At 43.0% G+C, this 9653-nt stretch overlaps 1 pseudogene; it reads right to left on the bottom strand.

Annotated features, from left to right (window-relative positions):
- Nucleotides 1-5894: 5894 nt before the first annotated feature.
- LOC111384404 lies at nt 5895-8552 on the bottom strand (annotated as a pseudogene).
- Between the last annotated feature and the right edge of the window lie 1101 nt (nt 8553-9653).

Genomic DNA, 9653 nt, shown 5'->3' with positions numbered 1-9653 from the left:
CTTGATCCGAACTTGCCAGTATTCGGACCTAAGATCAATTTTTGTATAATACTTCGCCCGACTTAGTCGATCGAAGCAATCCACAACCAGTGGAATAGGATAGCTAATCTTCATAGTGATCTTGTTCAAGGCTCGATAGTCATAGCACATTCTAAGAGAACTATCGGCCTTTTTTTGAAATAACACAGGATCTCCGTATGGTGACTTTGCAGGCACAATGATTCCACTCTTTAACATTTCTCCCAATTGCTTCCTAAGCTCTTCAAGCTCAAGCTGAGACATACGATATGGTACCCTAGCGGGAGGTTTGGCACCTGAAATAAGTTCAATTTCATGATCAATTGTCCTTCTTGGTGGTAATTTCTTTGGTAATTCGTCCAGCATGATGTCTTCAAATTCTGGAATAAGCCTTTTAAGGGGTTTTGGAATAGGACCAGTCGCCTCTTCGATCTCCTCTAATCGAAAAGTACACAAAAAAGAAGGTTCATTTCTCTTGAAACCCTTACTAAATTGCATGGCTAATATACTCTTCTCACCCATCTTCCCAACTTGTGTAGGGATGACATACAGTTTATTACGGCAACACGCTGTCTTAGCATCCTGAAGAAATTCCAATCCTAGAATGAGCTTGAAATAGTCCATCTGAATTGTAGATAAATTTGTCATTCCCTTGAAGGGACCTACTTTGATCAACACTAATTTTACCACTCCAGCTATTGGTTGAGCAGCAGAGTTGATTGCTTTGACTTTCCCACTACCCTTTTCTAGAACAAGTTCGAGTTGCTCTACTTTGGTATATACAAGGTAGTTATGGGTAGCACTAGTATCCACCATAGCCTTGATTGGCTTCCCATTGATCATCACATCAATATACATTAAGCTTTTGCCCTACAAATCCGAGACTTTCGCTTCTTCCATCCTTGCCTCTTTCAAGGGGACATCATCCTTTTCGGCAACTCGATGCGATAGTGTGTTGCATCGACATCTATCAGTCTCACCATGACAACTAGCCTATGGGGCCTCTTACTTTGAACTTGACCTGCCACTTGCTAGCTAACAATATACATTCACCATCCATTTCTGAGGACACTCGGACACCCGATGAGGTACTTCGCATAAAAACACATCAATTTGGGAACGACTTTAGTTTAACCCTCCATTACTTCTCTTTTGTTCCAGTTGTTACTGTTGCTATCGTTATAATTTCCTTGATGGCTATTATGATAATTTCCCTAAAAGCCACGGGTGCTTTGATAGGCTCCCCCATATTCTGAGAGTAATGCTCTCCCCTATTTAGGTTTGAGCTCAGTCTATAAGGTCTATTACCACCTCTATATGCTCGATTACTTCCCAAAGCTTGATCTTTTCTGGATTTTGTTTGGTAGTCATTCAAACATTCGACGGCTTCCATGGTCGTGCTCAAATCAGTAACCTTCTATCTCTGAAGTTCCGCGTGTCAATGGTTTCAACCCTTCTATAAAGGTGAAACTTAAATGACACCCGAACCGGAAGGATAATTTTCTCTCTCTACCCTAAAAGGCTCTCCCTTCTCTCTAGAATGGGAGAAAACCACCAAAACTCAAATAAACCCGATCCACCACCAAAACCACCGGATTACAGCACTCTAAGTGGTGGAAAATCATCACCAACAACCACCCAACTATCTCCTATAACACCAATATCAGATTCATCCCCCAACTCAATAGATCTAAGTTTGAAAAATCATGGCACGAATCCCAAGGTCATTGAAACACCCACTTCTGATCAGAATTTGGATATGGGACCATCACCAATGAACTCAGAAGGCCCAAAAACCCCTAGGGTGGTGTCCTCGACGTCCAATTTTGCCGGAATTGAAGCATTGGAAAAAGTACAGCCCGAAACTGATTTTGAAATTAATTCTCGTACATTGGTCCAACAGCTACACGCGCCAGGTATTCAGAATTCCCATTAAATGGTGAACCTTCGGTCAAAAAATCACGGCAATTGGAGGTCGGACGCTCCTGTTACGGTACCAAACGTAAACGGGCAATTTGTCGAAAAATTGCGATTTTCGGCCTCTACAGTTCTCACCTCGGGAAACACACCTGACCGCGTTATTCAGCATGAAATTCCGCACAAGACTCTTGAAAATCATAAATTTCTGCCTCCGGTTGATTTTGGCCGGAAAACGGAGCCGCTAGCAGCCGGCCGCCAGAACAGCAACTTTTGATCAGAATGTTCTACCAGTTAATCTGAATCCATTTTTATCATCGGTTTTTCCACATGAGGCCCAGACAGTGCTCAATCATGGACGAAAGACCTATGCTACTGCAGTTTCTGGCCGTCCGAGCCTGTCTCAAGCTGAACGAAGTTTACGGAAGTCGTTTGCATCGGTTATACAGGGTATAGATGACTCTTCCACTGCTGGGTTTCCTGTTAAAGAACCCTTTATACATATGGGTGAGCCGGCAATAGTTTTGACTGAGTCCGAGGAGGCTACACTCGCTGATCCTTACAAGTATACACTTGTGGGGAAATTTCCACATCGCAAGCCAACCATGAGGAAGGTACGTGAGATTTTTTCTAAGTTTGGGTTCCATGGTTATTTCGAGGTGGGGCTGATTGACACAACACACATTCTTATACACCTTACACATGAGGAGGATTACAGCAGGCTTTTTCTTAAACCTTCATGGTATATTGATGGTTGTCCGATGAGAGTCCTTAAGTGGACATGTAACTTTACACCTGAGCAAGAGACTCCGATAGTTCCCATATGGGTATCGTTTCCTCTGCTTCCAGTACATTTACGTGCGAAGGGGTTCCTTTTCGCCTTATCAGGGGCAATAGGAATGCCCTTGAGAATTGATGAGGCCACCACCGACTTGAGACGACCTAGTGAGGCAAGGGTGTGCATTGAGGTGAATTTGGGGCATAAGTTGCCCGATAGGGTTTGGATTGAGCGCGCTGGTAACCGTGGCTTCTGGCAGACAGTTATCTATGAGAAGCGGCCAATTTTTTGCTTCTCTTGTAAACACTTGGGTCATTCTTATGATCAGTGTACTACAGTTCCTCCTCCTCCTCCTACGGTTGTTGTGCACCCCCCTGTTCGGCCCCCTATTACTAGGACTGATAAGGATAAGGGTAAGGTGACGTTTGTGGAGCCAAAGAAGCAGTGGGTTCCAGTTTTAGCAGTGCCTTCTAAGCTTCCCACTACTACTACCGCAGTTGTGACAGAGTCAGAATCTGCATCGACAGTTCCTACCTCTACTCGTATCACAGTTGATCCAGAGGTACCTCCGTATATTCATTTAGTTGCTGAGCCTACTCCAAATGCTCCTATTGAGGTACCCACTTCTCCTATTATTGCTTCCATAGCTCCTATTCCTAAAGCTACTACTGATGTACCCCCTGAGCCGATGCATATGAGTTCTCCACCATTGAAGACACACACAGATGGTACTCAGTCAGCGCAGGGATCAGGTACCGGGACAGTTCCTCAAACACTCTTGCACAGGGGTTGTTGGCTGAGATCAGCTCAGAGCGACATGGTGTCAAGCATATGCTGATTGATCACTTTAAGAAGGACCATGGAATGAAAGTTGGATCTACCATGAGATTTGCTATTGAGGACTTAGTTTTTAAGCTCTTTGGAGAGGGACCTTCTGTGAGTAAGACTCCTACGCATACACCTTCACCTAGTCCTTCTATCACAGTTCCTACACACAATAAGGTGAAAGAACATATACAGAGAGACATGGATGGCATGGGCCTTGGAAACTGCACGCAAAATGTAGAGGACGATGTCCCTACAGCAAGCAGGTCAATCTCCCATGATTCGGATGTCGTAGTACAGAACACCATGAGATTAGACGCACCTACGACTAGTACAATGAGATCAGATGCACCCGCTTTTCGCCCGACATTTAGTGCACCACCATCTGAACAGTACTTATCATCAAAGCAGGCTCCTACACGCAGGCGAGACCCCTCTCCAACGAGCGACCAGACATCACAGACTACTATGATCCGAAAATGTTTCAAACCAGACGCATGACTCGATCAATGTCTATGTACTATCACCCGAAGATTTACCCTCGGGAATACCCTTGAGTACCTTTCATTAGTTTTTGTTCGTGTCTTGTTTACTGTGATTGCATTTTATCTTCAAATATTTGTTACAATTTACATTTGCTGGAGGTCAGGTCCATGCCCCCCTCCTCTATTTGTTTTCCCACTTTTCATTATATAAAATAAACCACACTAGTGGTATTTTCTTAAAAAAAAAAAAAAAAACCCTTCTATAAAGGTGAAGAGCTTATCCTTTTCCGACTTATCTCGAATATTCAACATATACCCTGAAAAGGCTTTCACATACTCTCTCATAGAACCTGTATGTTTCAGGTCTCGAAGTGCCCGTTGAGCTTGATACTCAACATTTTCAAGGAAAAACTGCAATCTGATAGCTTCCTTAAGGAATCCCAAGAATCTATTCAGACCCTATTGGCCTAAATGTCAGCATATTTGGTTTACCACCATAGTTTTATATCTCCACCCTGATACATTGTAGCTGTGGTTACCTTTCTTGCTTAGTCTTCAATTGAAGCTGTGAAAAAGTAGTGTTCCATGTCAGACAAGAAGTTTTTGACTTTTTTTGCATCACATGCCCCTCCATAGGAATACGGTTCAGTAATTCTGAGTCTAGGAGCATGCTCAGGTATGGGAGCTTGCCCATTCCCCATCGCACATTGGAGTACTCATAATTGAGCTCTTAATGCTTCTATTTCATCCTGTTGATTAGGAGTAATTGCAGTAGCTTCAATCATTACTGCATAACCCTTTGGCTTTCATCCAGTTGGATGTGTAATCCATGAATCTCGAGTTCTACCATCTCGACTTTTCCTCGAGACTGTCCACGGCATAGCACAACCTAGTAGTTATCTCATCAAGCGCATCCACATGTTGTTTATTAGTACTCTTCTTTTGAGGCTTCCCACCTTAGTGGTGTGGGATGTAATTGGATCCACAGCTTTCTTATCAAAGGTCGTGAGCCACAACTCTCATACCAACTTTCACGGGGTACCTTTCTTCTTGGCACGAAAAGGGACACCGTATGGAAGTAGTTTACTCTACTAGACTACCTTCTGCCTTTTCTCGATCACATCGGGACGAAAGAAAATTTGATTACAATTTTTTAGAAAGCTTACAACAGAGAATTTGAATACATTAAAAGTAGATTGAACATTGTTTGATAAAAACTGAGCATTACAATTGATGAAAGCAGAGAATTACCATTGTCGGTATAGGGGACGGACACCAGTGACCTTGAAAATTTTTTGAATGACTAATATCCCCTATAATAGCATTAGGAAGAAAAATCTAAGTGATAGGAGTAGACGTTTAAAAGACGAGGAATCATAATAAACGTTTACTAATATCAAAGCTATTTTACAACTGAAATAACTATTACAATGAAAAGAAAATTACAACTCAAACTTGAACTAATATTTACAATGTATGGCCAAAGTTGAGCAAACTGTGGCTGCGATAGTGTCAAGGGGCTAAGTAAAGCTACGGTCCTTAACACCTGGGGTCACCATCAAGGAGTGAAGAGCACCTTTCGGGTCGAGACATTCTGGTCGAACAACGAGGTCGTGTGCGACAACGCACTAGTTGAGGTCTTCAACCACCAATTGTCGCGACTCGTGTAGATGTCGAATTGCATTTGGGCCAACCATGCACAGATGTCAAATTGCATTTGGGCCAGTCGACTCGAGGCGACATGTTTGATCGTGCCCACGTCATTCTTTCGTGCATGTCATGGAATGAGTTTGCGGGTCTGCTTTGTAGGTTTCGACAATGATCCTTCCGCAGGTTCACCCATAGAAACCTTGTTATAACTTTTCCTTCCTCTAAATGATAAGGTTTATTGGACTTCTCACGACATTGCGAGCAGTAGACTGCCCACATCGTCGCAATTCAAACGCTTTACCAGACCATTCAATTGGTAAGAGCGATGGGCGATGTGTATAAAGGATAGGGATGTAGTCAACGTGAGCTAATGACTCACGCTTACTAGGAATTCCTCATTGAAGACCAACAATTGAAATGATCCATCCTCATCATGATGAAATTTCAAAGATTACCTAGACCTATCGACCAAGGCCATAAACTCGTTGAATACATCATTGTAGCGTGCGTGTGGCCCAGAACATCTAAGGGCATCACAAACTTGTTATTGCCTCAAACTTCTGTGGCCTAAAAGGTCGTAGTCCCTCTAAAAAGCTAGCCGTGGAAGGGTACCTCCGAATAGCTAGTTAATAGTTTGAGGTCTTATTCGTTAACAAAATTAACCAGACAAATCGCTCCACCAACTAAGAATGGCCATGCACCACCACCCATAGAATCTAGAAAGAGCTCTTAATCTATCAATCCTTACTATGTCTGGACCTAGTATGTTTTCTCGTGTTGAGTCAAATTAAGCCATAGGCTCCACTTCTGGTGGAGCCATTCCATCAATTCCTTTAAGTTTCAACCTTTCGACCATACTTTCCCCGGAACCTAAAAACTTTAATTTTTCATGAGGTGCCGACGGAGTCCTATAAGCAACATCTGTCGATCCTCAGTCGACATCATTTATGGTTGAGACTAGAATGGTATCTGATCATCTTTGAGCCCTAACTTTCGTTCTTGATTAATGAAAACATCCTTGGCAAATGCTTTCACAGTTGTTCATCTTTCATAAATCCAAGAATTTAACCTTTGACTATGAAATAAGAATGCCTCTGACTGTCCTTGCTAATCCTTACTCCAATCTTAGAGGCCAACGTAATAGGACAAAAATCCTATAATGTTATCCCATTCTAATGTATCTAGAGTGTAGTGTCATGAACCTAGTTTCGTTACACCCGGACACTAGAATCGTGTGCCCTTAACTTTCGACAACCTCACGAGAAAAATATTAAGTCATCTTTTCCATGTTCATAAATAATTTAACCAATGAGGCTAAATTATAACCACTTTGAGAAGAGAATTTTGGAGTAAGGAGTATATGGAAAATAAGTAAGGTTGGGAAAACTTTCTTTATATAAATGAAAGGGGAAACTTTATATTCTCTCTAATGAATAAACTCACTTCACTCTACATGATTTACAAATGAGACTTCTATCTCTATTTATAAGCAAAAACCTTGCAAGTTGCTTTCAAATCAATGGCCATGATTTATTTGATCCAAGGGCCCTCATTGGATGCAAGTTGATTTAAACCTCCTTTGACAAGTTGTATTCAACTTTACAACTCCTGCTTAGTTGTCATCAAGTGGACATTCTCTATCATTTTCCTTGCAAGTGGATACAACTCATACTTAGCTTGCATCTTGATATTATCCTTGCCAACTTGATCTTAGCTTGCATCTTTATAATATCTTGCAAGTGGCCAAGTGGCACAAGTGGACAAGTTGTACAAATTGGCCACTTGCATTCCTAAAATATCTGGCTGTAGGTTTATGTATTTTTCCTTCCAAAATGGCTGATTTGGGACTTAGAAAACCCCATTAATCTGTTGGAAAATTGCCCGCTTTAGGCAACCTACGTTCTGCCCAACAGGTTGTTTGCACCCCCTACCAAATCTACTTGCGTCCCCTACTATAGTATGTTCCCGTGCTATTTTGTGGTCACTACCAGGACAGATCGGTTGCGACCGTGTGGGACGTAAGTGTAGGCTTGCTTTGAGCACTCTAATTTTTTCAAAGTAACAGCGTAGGAGGCATGACCCAACTAGTTAAGGTCAGGAGCGCATCGTTAGAAGAATGGACAAGATGATCGATGCACACCATAGGCGAACTGATCGACCCAACCCAACCCAACCCAAGATCCAACTATGAGCCTTTTAACTAAAACAACTTAAATATATGCTGTTGGAGCTAGAATTCCCACAGTAGACGGCACCAGACTTACCCTTTAATGGATCCTCGTTAAGGGATTTAGATTGTACTCATTCCAATTACCAGACTCTTAGAGCCCGGTATTGTTATTTAATGTCACTACCTTCCCATGTCAAGATTGGGTAATTTGCACGCCTACTACTTTCCTTGGGTGTGGTAGCCATTTCTCAAGTTCTCTCTTCGAAATCGAACCCTAATTCTCCGTCACCCGTCACCACCATAGTAGGCTGCTATCCTACCATCGAAAGTTGATAGGGCAAAAATTTGAATGATACATCGTCGGCCCGAGGGTCATGCGATCCGTCGAGTTATCATTAATCATCGCAGTAACGGGCGGAGCCTGCATTGACCTTTTATCTAATAAATGCGTCCCTTCCAGAATTCAGGGTTTGTTGCACATATTAACTCTAGAATTACTACAGTTATCCAAGTAGCAGGTACCATCAGACAAACTATAACTGATTTAATGAGCCATTCGCAATTTCATAGTCTGAATTAATTCATACTTACACATGCATTGCTTAATCTTTGAGACAAGCATATGACTACTGGTAGGATCAACCAGGTAGCATTCCTCTTCGACGCCGACATCACGAGGATGGAGGTCCAAGATGAGGAAGAACATCATCGCACGTAGCGTAGAATTCTTGCTCGGGGGTAATCAGAGGATCCGCATCCTCGTACCCACTCAGTATTCTGCATCTGAGAATTCGAACACATCGTCGTGGCCCGAGTATTGTACCTTGTGTTGAGAATGGGATGCAACACGATGTATGCTTTTTGGTTCACCTTCTGCCACAAATGTTACTCGTGCTTCGGGAGAAATAGGGTCATTTTAGGCAAGGAAATGCCATCGTGACGGGTATGCAGTATAGGGAATCGAGACGGAGATGACTAAATGCGAGATTCAAGTACCCATTGAACGGGCATGAGGAGGACATTGTCGCTGCCTAAATAGGGATCCAACATAGTTAAACATGTTGATCCCAACTCATGTTCTTTACGTACATGATGCCCAAGCAAAGCGTACCCTATGTCCGCCAACCTGAAAGTTCACAAACAAGCGACGAGCCGAGCCTGAGCATGTCCCGCTACACATGATAAGAGATTATCAAGAAACCAACCTAATTTTATCGTGTGATGATGGTCGCGATCGTGAGCACCTGCTACATTGTCCAACATGCCATGCCCAAATGGTACAACACACTTCGAACAATATTTTCTTCGATGTCAATGTTTTCCTTATCTCTCCATGGGAGGCAAGCGAAGGACAGATCGGGGAAGACCGAGATGGATTCGGCACTTTTAGGCACACGAATGAGAAGCCTGCATTGGCAAGGGGCCGAATCGTGTCACCAGAGTTCGCAGTGCGATGATAGTCATAGTCATAAGCACTTACTACAATGCCCTGTGAGCCACGCCGGATGGGTGTCGTACGCTTGATAATGTTTCTTTTGGTATCCACATCCTGGTCCTCTCATCTTGCAAACGAACAGCATCCGATGTCGAGCCAATGCAGGTCGTAAGTATCTAGCGTCGACCTAATTTTTGAGGAAGATCGAGATTCACCGTCGCACATGGGCAGATTGCCCGAGTTGGCAAGGGGTCGAAACGTGAGTTCGTAGTGCAATGACAGTCACAATTGTGAACACCAAACATGTTGCTAAGCACACCGTGCCTAAGGGGCATCGTACGCACTCATCCACGGCAGCGTCTTACTTCGGTGCCC

Source organism: Olea europaea, unplaced genomic scaffold, assembly GCF_002742605.1.
Source record: "Olea europaea var. sylvestris unplaced genomic scaffold, O_europaea_v1 scaffold291, whole genome shotgun sequence".
Classification (NCBI taxonomy): Eukaryota; Viridiplantae; Streptophyta; class Magnoliopsida; order Lamiales; family Oleaceae; genus Olea; species Olea europaea.
This window is presented reverse-complemented; position numbering and strand designations above follow the sequence as displayed.